Here is a 14,216-nt window from a genome sequence, read left to right on the forward strand (position 1 = left end):
CAATAGTACATAGAACAGGTTCTGTACATCCATACCAATAATACATACGAGTTTTTTTGGTAGGGAGGTGATGCTGGCCATTAGGAGTGAACCGTATGCCTATTATTCTATATAGTAACTACATTCAATTTTTAATTTAAAAAAATATATTAACTGCAAATCTGGGTTGGGCTTTTTTCCAGTTAATGGATGATCACATATACAGTGAATCTTTATGAAACAGTGGAGCTATTCTGCTTGCGTTGTTGCACATGGTGCTGAGGATGAAATATTTCAACAGATCAAGTGCAATCATCATCACAATTTGTTTTCCCTTTCAACATGGCAAGTACCTTAGCCCAAAGCCTGTTCTTCAGGGGGTAAATCTATTCCATGGTGTATTATGCTGGAATGTGCAATAAAAATAAATCATTTCATTTGCACAATCTCTAAGAAAACTGCAGCTGTTCAGCTGCATCAGTAATGAAAAAACACTTGAAAACTTTAAAACACTGTGGCAAGTTCCGTCTGCCTTTCTACCCATGAAACCTAACAACTGTGTCTGCTTTATTCATTAAGAAACTATTGGTTGAGTAAGAATCATGCCATAGATGTTTCTAAGAAATGAGACATTAGGGAAACTCCATATTACAACTGTGCTGAAGGTATCCTGAGCCTCCAGAGAGGGAAGAAATGTTTGAATTAAACATTTAGATGCTAAAATGTGAGAAAAAGCTTTTAAAAATAATTAAATACTTAATCTTTTTACTAAATCACACTATGCACAAAATAGAATCACAGAATCATAGAACAGTTTGAGTTGGAAGGGACTTTTGAAGGTCACTTAGTTTAACCCCTGCTGCCATGAGCAGGGACATCTTCAACTAGATCAGGTTGTTCAAAGCCCCATCCAGCCTGGCCTTGAATGTTTCCAGGGATGGGGCATCTACCACCTCTCTGGGCAACCTGTTTCAGTGTTTCACCAAAAGTAAAAAGACCATTCTTTACCTTGAAAATAAATATAGACTGTTATATTCAGGATAAAGCCAAATATGTCTAAGAATGCTTATATTTTACTTTAAAATATTTTTTGAAACTTCAGGAAGTTGTTTTATGTGTTTTCTTTTCTTGAAAATACTGGCGGCCTTATAGCTACAGAAAAACACTTGAGACCTCTTAAGATAAAAACTTGAAGAACACCTGAATGGAAGGAGCCAACCAAAATGAGCTAAGCAATAATAGTCACAATTTCACAAGTAATTTTTGTGCTTCTACATGTAAGTACATGCTCAGCACAGTTACAGGAAGTGCCTTTCAATCTGTTTTTCAAAAGTATGTATATGAACTGGGAGGCTGCATCACACTTCCAGACTTGATGTTGTCCATTTGGGATCCTTAGCTTAGCTGCAAAATGAGTGTCACTCGAGATTCAAAGAAACATTTTTAATGAACTGCAGTTTATCTACAATTTACAAGAGGACATTAGAGTGCACATAACAAGAACCAAACCTTGCACACTGTAGAAAAATAACAAGAATGTTTTGTAGCTTTACTTGGCAAGTACAGATTTTTGTTTTAGGTGGCATTGGTAGGTATGATTCTGAAAGCTGTCAGTTCTCTATTGAAACAGTGCAGCAAACTCATTGACTTCTGGTTTTGAGCACCCAGAGAGACATACCCTGAATTGTCCACATTCCTCTGAAATCCTATGGGCAATTTCCAGAGGTAACAAATCAGTAACAGCAGTGTACTCATTTTTTTTACTTGCATTCAACAAAATAAAAATAGAATATTTTCAATGGATAGCATAAAAATACAAAAAATCCACATGGAAACAGACTATCGTAAATATTGGCAATCAGAAAATTCGGTATATGTTTTTATTTTAGCAGGCTCTTGAGACCTACAGCTGAGCCAGGAGGCTTGGTGATGCTTTCTAAAGACATCCAGACTCTTGGAATTTGTTTTCCACTGGTTAAATTAGATCAAATATCAGTTAAAATTCATGCCTTATTTTTGTAATTCAAAATGATTAAATAAAATAATGGCAAGGCAGACATGCTCTGATAAATTACAGTGTACTTTTACTAGATTAACAGTGAGTTAACTTCAACATCATCTGTAATATGACCCAGTATTGTGAGATGCACTTCTGGATCCTGACATGTTTGTTGTTAAGCCGGGCATTTTTTATGGACATTATTATTAATATTAGTATTATCGTAATCATCACCATCATTATCATCATTATTTTTGAGAGCTGAATGCATGTAAGTTATGAGGCAGGATTTTTTTACAAAGTGACAATATGCAAACTCCCACTTTACATGCCAAATGAGGTTATAGAGAGTCTAGAAGTGGGAGCAAAAATCAGCACACAAAAGGGCTTGTGTCTTAAGATGCTAGTCTGGAATTTACCTTTATGTCAGCCTCCTGGTCTACTCAGACAAAAATGTACTGAATGTCAGTCATGGATGAGCAAACTAAGGGTATTGCTGGCTCTTGACACTACACTATTTGGATATGATGAATGTGGAGAAATTTAATCCTTCCAGAGGGAATCAGGTGGCACTGTTAGGACAAAGAGTGCAAACAATCTTGTACTGGAAAAAACTTCCCATTTTTGTCTTTTTGTGCCAAAAATATTAGTCTCCAGCTGTCCCATGTTGAACAGTAAATCTACTAGAGAAAAGAAACTCAAAGAAAAGGTTAAACGTCAAATAGCCATTTCTATTGGTTGGATTATGTTTAGATCATAAAAAACATGCTAAAAATAATCTCCCAAGCACTGTTAAAACATCTGTTTTCTGGATTAGAAAGCTAGATGTTCAAATCCAAGTTGGGGAAAAAATGATAGCCAAAAGCTGTTTTCTTTTAAAGGCCTTTTACTGCAAACAAACGAATTGAGTGTTTGTAATATCTTCCTATTATCCCAGAAGTCAGTCTGAGCAGACAGAGAAAGAAAGCAGATGTCCTACAGACTGAGACACTGTTATTTGAAGAACAATATAAGTGATCTTCCAGAAAACAATTATTTAATTTGGGCTTTCCCTTATGTCATCCCTGCACTAAAACTGAGTATTTTCCTTTGTCCTTTTAAATCCAGAAAGAAGAATGGAAGTATCTGGTGCTCTGACATTTCTGCTGAGTTTTTAGCACTTTGTATCATTTTTTCATCAATGCGGGGAATCCCAGCATTCATCCTGGCAATCTTACGTTTTCCTGTGTGCCTCACATTTTCTCTACAGGTAATTTATTGGTTTCCTCTCACAACAGCACCTCGCTCTTGATCATGACTCTAAAGTTCAGACTATAAACGCCAGTCACACAGCAGAGGCTGAATACCATAGGTCAGCCAGGCAGAATTTGCTCATGATAGTGTTACAAACTGTTGTGATTTTAGCATAAACTTTTGATATCTGGCATTCTTTAAAATTCCCAAATTTCCAAATGTGTTTTTACAAGAATCTGACCTTATATTAAAATAATATATGTTTCTGTTATTCTGGTAGCCTAGAAAAAAGCCCCTCTTGAACATATGAAATAAAGTTCCCCAAATCTGTTTTTTTAAATCTTATAATTTTAAGCCCATCTCATGATTTTGGGAATGACTCACAACTTTTTTATTTTAGAAGTTCAGAGTACTGTAATGGAATGCAGAAAGCTGGTTACAGAGTGTTGATTCTTTTTGTCTTCAGTGGCTGAGTTGCATAATTGAAGACAGATGAAAACATACTCTGGTCAACATTTTCAGAGCTATTTTGGGGTCAGACTTGTGAATAGAGATGGCTGAAAACATCTTGTAGTTACTTTTTGGTAATTGGGTTTTAATTACTTGTTTGTAAAAAGTATCCTGTTGTTTCACCAAAATATCTTTCATCTGAATGCTGAAAAAATGAACACCCAAAAGGTTTTGGGTTTTAGACTTTTGTCTAGAGGATATCCAAGCAAACAATCTAAAAGCAAGTGGCTAATTTTTTTGGTGTGGGCTATTCAGTGCTGGGGTTTCTGTAGCTGCTAAAGAGGTATTATCTATCATCAATAAGAGAACAAGTAATCATCTAAAAAATCGTTTTACTTCATGAAAACACCAAATATTCCCTAAATTCTCCCCAATTTTTTCTTGAATTTCTTGTATTCTAGAAACCATGCTGTTACCTGCATATTACACTGAATCTGAAAATGTTTGCTGGATGTTACTAGTAAAGAATTAGTTGTCTGTGGAATATGCATGCTGCAATGTCTGGCATTTTGTGTACCAACTTCAAAATGCCTAACCAAGGGTCACTACTAAAGCAAAAGGACAAAGTCTGGCACAGATACACACGCCAGTGGGTGAGTATATGGAAGTCCAAAATATACGTGTGATGGGATCGCCTGGACAGGATATGAACATCTGTGAATACACAAACTCCAAGAGACTCAGGCAGGAAGGAATGAATCAAGCCCTCACACAGATATTCACAATACATTAATATATTTTTGTCCCGTATTTGATCAGATCTATGGTAAACTAGCTCATTATCAGATTTAGAGTTGTCAGTCTGCTTTAGATGTTTTGACGCACCAGTTTATTCGTAGCACTCACTCAGAAATCATTTGGAGTAGACTGATGGCTTCCCCTTCAACATGCAAATCTACTGGATCAAGTAGCCATACCAAAAAGCATATGGGAGGGGCATACTCATGATCTGACTTTATAAGGCTAAAGCCGTTATATTGCTGTAGAGAGCCTGAAAGAAGCTTTGGTACAGAAGACAAGGAAAGCTTAGGTCAAAGTTATGCAATGTTGCACGATCTATGGTGTCCATTTGTTGATAAGATATGTGCCTACAATTAATTTGCTTCTGTATTTTGAAAAACAGAGATAGATTAAGACAAGAAAACATTACATATACACAGGAAAACTTAGGTGGATGCACAGACCTTCTACTGTCTAAGATTTTAGTAGTTCTAATGAAATGAGACAGAGGGTGTGTCATGACTTGGCACTGTTTCAGCTTTCAGCTTGCTTAAGCTATAGTTCACTGGTGTGTCCTGGGAGCACCAATTAGACACAGCTTGCACAACAGTGCTTGGCCACGGTTGAGTAAAGCTTAGTGTTGCTAGGCTCTGAACCAAGGCAAGGTAGGGTCTCAGATTTGGAGATGTAACCCAAAAGAGATGCATAGATGAGTAATTCAATTACCTTGCTACATGCAAGACAAAGTAGGTCATGTGCCATCTCATGCAGCTTGTAGCGTTTATGTTATAACTGAAACCAGAGCAGCCAGAGGAGGTTATTTAGCATCTGCAAAGCATCTTAGTAGATGCTTAATGAATTAAGGTAGCTTATTATTTTCAGGAAGCTGAGTATTATCACTTTATTTGACAGCCTATCTGATGATGGAGAATTATGTTGCTGTTGACCTTGTCCTTTTCTCTTCCTTTTGTCCTGCTTACAGACACTTTTTATTCTTTCCCCTTTCTACCTCTCCTTCTCTTTCCTTTGCTACCCTGAGGCAGGTAGAATGAGAATCCTTGTGGAAATGAGTCATGCACTGTTTCCAGAGGTTTCATCTCTCTCTGGTCTGTCTTAGTGTATTCATCCTTCTGCCTGAATTCTGCTGGTTAAATCATCCTTTGTCGCACAAAGCCCCAGTCTCCAGTAAAGCTTTGTTTGCTGGAGAACCTCTCTGTGATGACCATTACTCTAGTAGGTCAGTTCCTTGTAAACAAAGGTTAAGACTCTTCAAGATGTTTTTTTGGGGCAAGAAGACAAGCTTTTTAGACATTAAGAAAATTATCAAATTGGTAAAAAAAACTGGTGACCAGTAAAATCCTAGTTTCATGACCTCAGCTCTATGTTATGACTAACACAATTTTTTTCTCCAACTCAATATGTATACTTTTTTTCTGTTAAAAAGGAAAGCTGATTTCACATTGGTTTTCATGAGAAGATGTAGGCTACACAGGAAACCTTAGCATCAAAACAACATATTTTATTTCATTTTAGTAACATCAATTACAAGAGGACATCTTGATGACTTCTTTTGGAACACTCTGCTTATTCTCAGATATCACTGGAATAATTTCATTAATCATTTGTCTTCCTACTATGTGTTATTTTGCTGTTCTGTCTCAATATTCAGACACTGGAGAATAGAAGTGTAGTCTAGTGACATAGTACTTCTTTTGATCAATTTTTGGACAATATAAAGTTTTAAAAGAACAAATTATGAATTACTGAAATAATTATGTTGTTCATGTTCAAATACTTTTTTTTTTCAAACACAGTTAATGTATAAAAGTAGTTCTGAAATGAATGCAAAGCTGCATGCTTAAAGAGATTTTCAACTCCCAACATTTTGTAGTTACTTGATATTTAATAGTTATTAAAGAAAGATGTATAAAGCAAGAAAAGACAAAAAAAATAAGGTGATGGTTATGACATCAGCATACCCCCTGAAATTCTGCATAGAATCATAGGATCATTCTGGTGTGCAGGTCCAGCATACTGTGTTCCCAGTGCTCATCCAGCTGACCTGTTGATAATGTGATGATCTTTTCCTGAGTTTCCAAGTATAAGTGCAAATACTACAGTGAGATCAGCTAACTGTAGATTTTAGTAATATGAAAGTTAGGCATCTTGTCCAGCATCTTGTCTAGCCAGCTCTTTTTTTGGCCTTTTTGTAAACCATCTCTGGTCTTTTGGTATCTGGGGCAACGCAGAGCACATCAACATGACTGGACAATTTTTAATATATTTGCCTAATGCTTTGAGCTCCACGCAGATGTCTAGAAGGTCCAAAATTGTCATATGCCCCCATGAGAAGTGATAAAAAAGTGGTAAAAAAGAACTGCAGTTCTATCTCTGGATTGCAACACAATTTCTGTATTGGGTAAATGTAATTTTTATTCACAGAAATAAAAGTTTCCTGTCTCAGTAATTAGAACAACCAGACACTTGTAAACCTGTATTTCTTTCTATGAATTAATTCTCAAACTGACAAAGTCTGTGTAACTAATTTTGTTATTTAGATGAGAATGACTAGATGTGTGTTATTCTTTGTGTGAAGATGAAGCACATCTCTGTGTCCTCTCAAACCCTTGTGCTTGTTTCTGTCTTTCTCTTTCTGCAGGGAACTGCTTGCTCCCTCCACCCACACCTGGCATTTGCTGGCCAACTCCCCTACTTCTTTTCTTCCTGCTTGCAAATCCTCCTGTCACTCAAAACACCTGGCGTAGCAGAGGGGACTTGCTCTGTAGCTGCCTCTTCTCACAGCTTGCATCTGTGCTATTGGGGACTGCCAAGCCTGTGAAGGAGGCAGACTTAGCTCTGAACTAGGAGCACAAGCCATCTGAAGGGCTCAGAGCATAATGTGGTACCAGCACACCACCTAAAAACAGCCTTTGGCATGTTATATACTTTGCTGATATTCTGGTGTAGCTTGTATCGTGCTGAATTTATGTGATATGCACCAAGTATACGTAAAGTGAAAGTGCACGTTGTCTGACCTTTAAAGGACATTTCACTAAGGGAGCAAAGTACTGAAAGTCTGAAATGCCCATGGACACAGAAAGCTGCCACAGCTACAGCTTTTCCCAAGATGGTTGTAATAAACTGGTGTTCAATTTTTAGTCATGTTTTACCTTTTGGAAGGGTGAGGATAAGAACCAAATACTTAACCCAGTAGCTTTCTAGCAGATGTAAGCTGGAACCATTCCAGTCCACTTTAACCCCTGGACATAATGTTTACTCACTAGACGGTTGAATGCCAGCTGTTACAACACGCAGAGCTCTGCTCCAGCACACAGCACAAGTAGGTGTATTTATATAAGCTTGAGGGATTACTTACAGACAAGTAACACACATAAGATCATGCTAATAGACAGCTAAGCTATGGAAAGCTGAGCAAGGGAAAGGATCCACATCCAAAAGAAGTCTACAATTTGCAAAATTAAATCTGCAAGCAAATTTCTGATCTACTCATGGAGAAAATCATCAGGAGTATAACACAGCAGGGTTCTTTGTGCAGCACTTTTGCCCTGCAGTGCTCTTTGGGGTGGTTATGAGCCACACGAAGTGCAGAACTGAAGTTTGTTTACTTTCATTTTCCTTGGAGTCCTAAGTCATATTTCTCCTTTTAACCTGTATGGTTCCAAGTGTGAAAACAAAACAGAAACCCGCCTTTTTTGCTGAGTTTCTGTGCTTGGTTCTCTCTGAGTCTAGCTTTGGTCCTTTTCTCATTTCTCTCTACCTGTGTCTGCAGAGCCATCCATCCCTCATTCAGCCTGACCTCGCTGCTCACAGACAAGTCTGCTGGGATGCCAGCCTCCTTCGCTGCTAACCCTACTCTCTGTCCCCTACTTTCAAACATGATGTACCTGGTAATGTACTTGTCCAAAGCTACTCTGTAACCAGACAGCTTTTGTGCTACTTTAGTACTGGTAGGCTTGTCAGATTGCTCTGATTTATGAATGTGTGTAATTAATTTAGATCAATAGGCTCCTTTAAGCCTTTCAAGGAGCCACACTTATAAAACCCTCCAATAGTTTTAGCTGTCTGACTAATCTCAGAACTGTGTATTCTTTATTCCTGTGCTGATTTAGCTATTGAAATCCCAGTTTATGGCATTTTCCTATCAAATATGTATCTTCCCAAAGGCTAGTTGAAATATCTATGCACTTGGAATGAAAGAAATGTCAAACTTTTGGCAAACATTTGGTATCTGTTTCACAGTGGTAGAAATTACTCTGGATCATTATTGTTGTTAGAAGTAGTTTTACCAGGCTGAAGAGAGATTTTTTGCTGAAGGGATGTAATCAGAAAATGGCATTGTCTTCACTTGTACCATGACTTAATTTGCAAAATGTTCCAGATGACATTTGCTGCCTATAGGCTGATCTGGGGCAATGGGAAGCATTGCCTAATACCTAGAGCATATGATGAAGAGGTTTTAGGACAGTCTGCTCATTGTCATATTTACCATGATTCCTTCTGTGAGCATTTCAGGAACATCATCTTTGACTAGCTTCTTCTATGATGAAATGAGGTCATGAATAAACTTCTTGTATTTCACAATTGAGTTGAAAGGGTTTACATTTGTAAAGTGTTTTGAACATGGAATGTACCAAGTAAGGAAAAATGCAGCCAGTCCCACTATATTTGTTAAGTCCGAAAATGTTGTTTTCTGTGATTTCACACATATGTTTATGAATGAACAGTTACATAGGGGAATAGTATGCCCTACAAGCAAAATGTGAGTGTAAAAACCATTAAATGCCTGTAGGAAGAGAGTATTGAGCTAACACTGTCCATCTAGACAGCAAATGTAGGCTGCCTTACCATACAGTCCTGTCCACTTTGCCTGGATGACACAGATCTCTTTCTGGTGAGATCCCTATAAATGTTTAGATGTTTGATGATCAAATCAGACACTGCCAGATGCAGCTTCCCCCTAGATCCTAGGCAGTGGGGACTGCCCATAAGAAGCACAGCCATGCTGCTAATGTTTTCAAAGGAAACCTCATGGGGAAAGAATTTGAATCATAGAATAGTTTGAGTTGGAAGGGACCTTAAAGATCATCTAGTTCCTACACCAATTCCATGGGCAGGGACACCTTCCACTAGACTAAGTTGCCCAAAGCCCCATCCAGGCTGGCCTTGAGCACTTCCAGGGATGGGGCATCCACAGCCTCTCTGGGCAACCTGTTCCCATATCTCACCACCCTCACAGTAAAAAAATTCTTCCTTATATCTAATTTAAATCTACCGTCTTTCAGCTTAAAGCCATTACCCTTTTTTCTGTCACTACAAACCCTTGTAAAAACTCCCTCTCCAGCTTTCTTGTAGGCCTGTGAGAAATCCTGCATGTTAACAGTGAAACAGATGGTCCCTTGGTTTGGGATCCAGTGCCATGGGAGACAGAAATGTGCATTTCCTGTAAAACAAGGAAGACAATGCTGTCTGATCCCAGCACCAGCAATCAGCTTCAGCCTTCTGTCAGATTTCACTGCAGACAACTTCAAATGGCCAAGCTCAGGTCAGAAGGAGGTACAAGTCTTCCTGTGAACTCCCCTTCTCCAGACCCTTGCTAAAACCATTGCAGCCAAAGGTGGGTTGAGAGTGGGAGTAATTCCTGTTGAAAGCTGGCAGGCAGATGTTAGCTCAGTGTTCCTAGGGTCATGGGTACCTGGGTCCAGCTCAGCTTGGAGGAGTGGGAGGTGGTAGCAGCGTGGGTGACAGTGAGCAAGCCCTTCTTGTTGTTCCAACTGTATTGGTTTGCCCCGTCTTAGCACCGTGTAGAAATGCTCATATAGAAGCAAGGGGGTGGACCTTATCATGGGGATGATTTCATTTTGCATTTAGGGCAAAGATTCAGTTTCTTCATTAGGCCATCATATTTCCAGTCTTCCTTTTCAATATAGAATGGATTTGTCGAGAATTTCTATTCATTTAGAGGTTAAAGACAATTAATACTGAGTCCTTTAAATAAGCATAGTATTGCTGTTTGCATGTTGTCCTACAGAGGTCTGCATTCCTCATGACGTGGTGAGGTGCAGTTCTCTCAGTTTTCTGACAGGCTGGTGTTTCAAGGGGCATGTTAAATTTGCAAACCAAACAGTGCCCACATTATTATTCCCAATGTCTTTGTAAGTAACGTGCAATGTTTAGAGGCATTGACCAGTCACATAAGTGAGGGAAGGGAGCTTGGGGGTGCTGACTTGGAAAGGTCAGAGGCACTGAGCAGCTGTAAGTATGTTGAGGTCAAATGTTTTTTTCCCCCATCTTCCTTTCCAGCAGGATTTATTTATCACAAGAGAATGGGTGACAGATGTCCTGGAGATCACCTGATTTCAGAAGCCTTTGAATGAAATGGAGGCCTTTCCCATGGTCTAAGTTCTGCACTGACAAGAATCAAACCCAGATGTCAGATGGGATGAAGTCAACATCTTTGATCCCAGATGGAAGATTCCACGTTCAGAAAAGCATCTTCCTCAGAGATTCAGAATAAATCATGTAGCTTAGAGTACAAAATTAGTTGTAAAGTAGATTCTTTAAGAAATTCAGCATTCAGTATCACAAGGAAAGAGTTTTACAGGTTCTCCAAACTTGCAAGAGTGTTAAAATTCATTGAAAACTTTCACATAAGCTCATGTGACTTTGTAATCAAAGATGGTCAAGGGCTCCATAGTTCTCCCACTGCACACTTAGCTCTTCAACACCTTAATAAGGGAAAAAGTCAGTGTTGATTTCTCTGATCTTAGTGATGGAAACTAAGTACTGCGCTAAGTCAGATATGACATAGGCTTTACTGAATAAATAATATTAAAAAGTTATCTGTCACATCTACATCTTGAAAAATGAAACATACTGAGATGCAAATGGCAAACACTCAGTTTTGGGACATTTTGTTGAACAGATGCTAGCTTAACATGCAAGTCCAACCCTAAGAGTGTGAAAAAAAGTCTTTCTGCAATACCTAGGTAAACTGATCTGCTACCCACATGCTCAGCTCATACTGGCAGGCAGCCAGGGAACAGATCTCGATTAAACAGATTAGGCCAAAGAAATCATAAACACAAAATTCAGGCAAATTACCAAAAATTGCCCTCATTCGAACATACCTCTCATTTGAAGTCCAGGTATAAGCTGCACTGAAATGTCAGAAGTACGTTTGAAAGACCTTGGCACACTTGCACAGGATTTGCTACATGTCAAGAGGCAGCACAATATGAAGCTACCCCACTTGAACACAGGCTGGATGTTTCTGAAATACATCATGTCAAAGCCAGCACTTGCTCTGCAGGCTTCATTAGAATAACTAAATGATACAGTGGCTTCTTTCTAAATAAACAAATGTGGCTGACAGACTGCTAAGACTTTTTTAAAAATACTTGGGCTCAGATCTGATCAGCAGCCTTTGAGCTCAAACAGGCTGCCCTCTATGTTGGCTGGCAGGAAGGAGATTTTTATCTCTTGTGTGCTCAGGCCCCCATAATTGCATCTCACTCCTGACTCCTTCAAAATAACAAGTGTATCCTCCCCATGGTTTGCAGAACACATGAGGAGGAAATAGCAGGGCTGCAAGCTAACTGGCACAAAAATTCTAACCAGATGATGGAAAAAATGTTTGTCAAACTGAGAGCACTTGAGAGATTTTCTTCTTCCAAGAGGCCTGTACATAATCCAGTAAATAGCCTCCCCTGGAATCGATTGACCCTATCTTAGGAAAGCTGTTACTTGTTATTCCAGTACCATTTTGCCAAGCACTGTTTTAATGTACACAGGAAGATTCCAGGGTATAATATTCCCCCTTTATTGGCAGGCATATGAACTATGTTTGAAAAAAAGACAGACAAAAAGCCCCAAAAGCAATAAATGACACTTTGGAGGCAGGGAAAAAAGCTCATAAAACAACATTATTTTCCCAACTTTGTTAATAAAAAAGGTGATTAAAATACTTTCAGAAACCTAATGCTTGTTTTCCTGAGATTTTTCTTGAAATTATGATGTTTTTTCCCCACTTGTCTTTTCAGCCCTGGAGCATTTACTTCAGCTCCTTCAGAAGTAGCCTGCATCACTCAGTACTGGAAAAAGTTATTTTCAGGCCAGATTTTCAGGTGAAGCATCAGTGAGTTATTAGAAACTAGGAACAGCTTGTGGAGTTAGTGTTGCCTTGTCTCCATAGGCTTTCCTGCCTCATTAACACACTCCCTTTCAAAAATAATGCTTATTCACCAACAGTAATTCACCAGATATATCTGACAAGACCAAGTAAAAGTATTTTCTCAGTTGCTGAGATAAAATTATGGAGCCAAACCTGCAAACTGTGTAAATAAATCTGCCTCTTTTTAAGCCCAGGGACTAGCACTGATGTTCACCAACTGAGTGCTGGGCCCCCATCTAAAGTTCAAAGAAAATTTCCCTAGCAAAGATATATGTGAATGGATTCTGCTCAGGCCATTGCCAAATATGCCTAAGATACATTGCCTGCAGTCAGTCACTGTCTTCATTCACTTCAATCTTTGGGGTGGTTGCCCCTTGCACCCCCTGCCCCCTTCACTTGCCTGTGTCCTTGGTATCCTCACTGTAGCTGTAAACTGCCCTTTCTATGTGGATTCACTTCAGGAGTAGAGACGACAACTGTAAAGCAGTGTAATTTTGTGTGGAGAAAAGAGAAAAGAAGGTGGGGAAGACTGGTGCTCCTTTAAAAACATCAGAGCAGGGATTTCTGCAGAGGGATCCTGAGCAGTTATCCAGTCTGTACCTGGCCTGAAGGCAGGGTCATCAGCACTCCCGAGTGCAGTCAGGTGCTTGTTCAACCTGTTTTTAGAAACCTGCACTAAAGGTATTTCCACACCCCTTGGTACACACAGTTGCAGTGCTTTATAGCCTTACTTGTAGAAAGCATTTCCTCCAAACCACTTAATACACTCTTGGTGTAACTTGGGCCTAGTGGACATGGAAAAGAATGTATTCCCTTTCTGGTTGTAGTTTCCTTTTACATATTTTAAGAATACATTAACTTGTGTAGCCATCTCTTCTTTAGAGTTAATACTCCCACTTGCTTCAGTCTTCCTTTGCAGTTAGTATTTTCTAGACTTCTGATCATTGTCCCTCAGACTATCTCTTAGTGATCTTCACCATGCCTGGACTGCAAAATCCTCTCTCCAGAGCTTCATGGCTATGCTGACCTGCATTCACTATCACCCTCAGTTACTTTTCTGCTTTAGTGATGTTTGACCAGTCCTTTCCCATCCTGTCTTTGGACAGCTGCCTCCTCACATCTCAGAAGATAATGGAGCTGCATTTACCCCCTATTAATATACATCTGCATATTTCCTGATCTTCATTGTGGCAATCAAGCTTGCTGACCTGTGGACTGAGAAAACGGCAAAGAGCACCATATGGGAGACTTCCCTGTGCATTGCTTTCCTACCCACACTGTGGTGCCTTCAGGCCTTGTATTCCTCCTTCTTCATGTTCCTGCAACAAATGTAGCTGCCTCCTGTCAGCCTGGCTGATGTAAGGCATAAGAACTTCATTACAAATCCATCTGCCCTAACAGGGTTAGTAAGTAGTTTTACAGCTTACTTTTATTTTGAGCACGAGGGAATGATTCTGCACTAACATCAGGCAATCTTATGTCCTATTACAATCTACCTTTTATTAAAAAAATATGTATTTTTAAATTAAAATTGTTCAGGTAACCAATTCTCAATCAACCACTAGTTCTCTTTTAATCTGGGAG

The sequence above is a fragment of the Falco punctatus genome (assembly GCF_963210335.1).
Source record: "Falco punctatus genome assembly, chromosome: Z".
Taxonomy (NCBI): Eukaryota; Metazoa; Chordata; class Aves; order Falconiformes; family Falconidae; genus Falco; species Falco punctatus.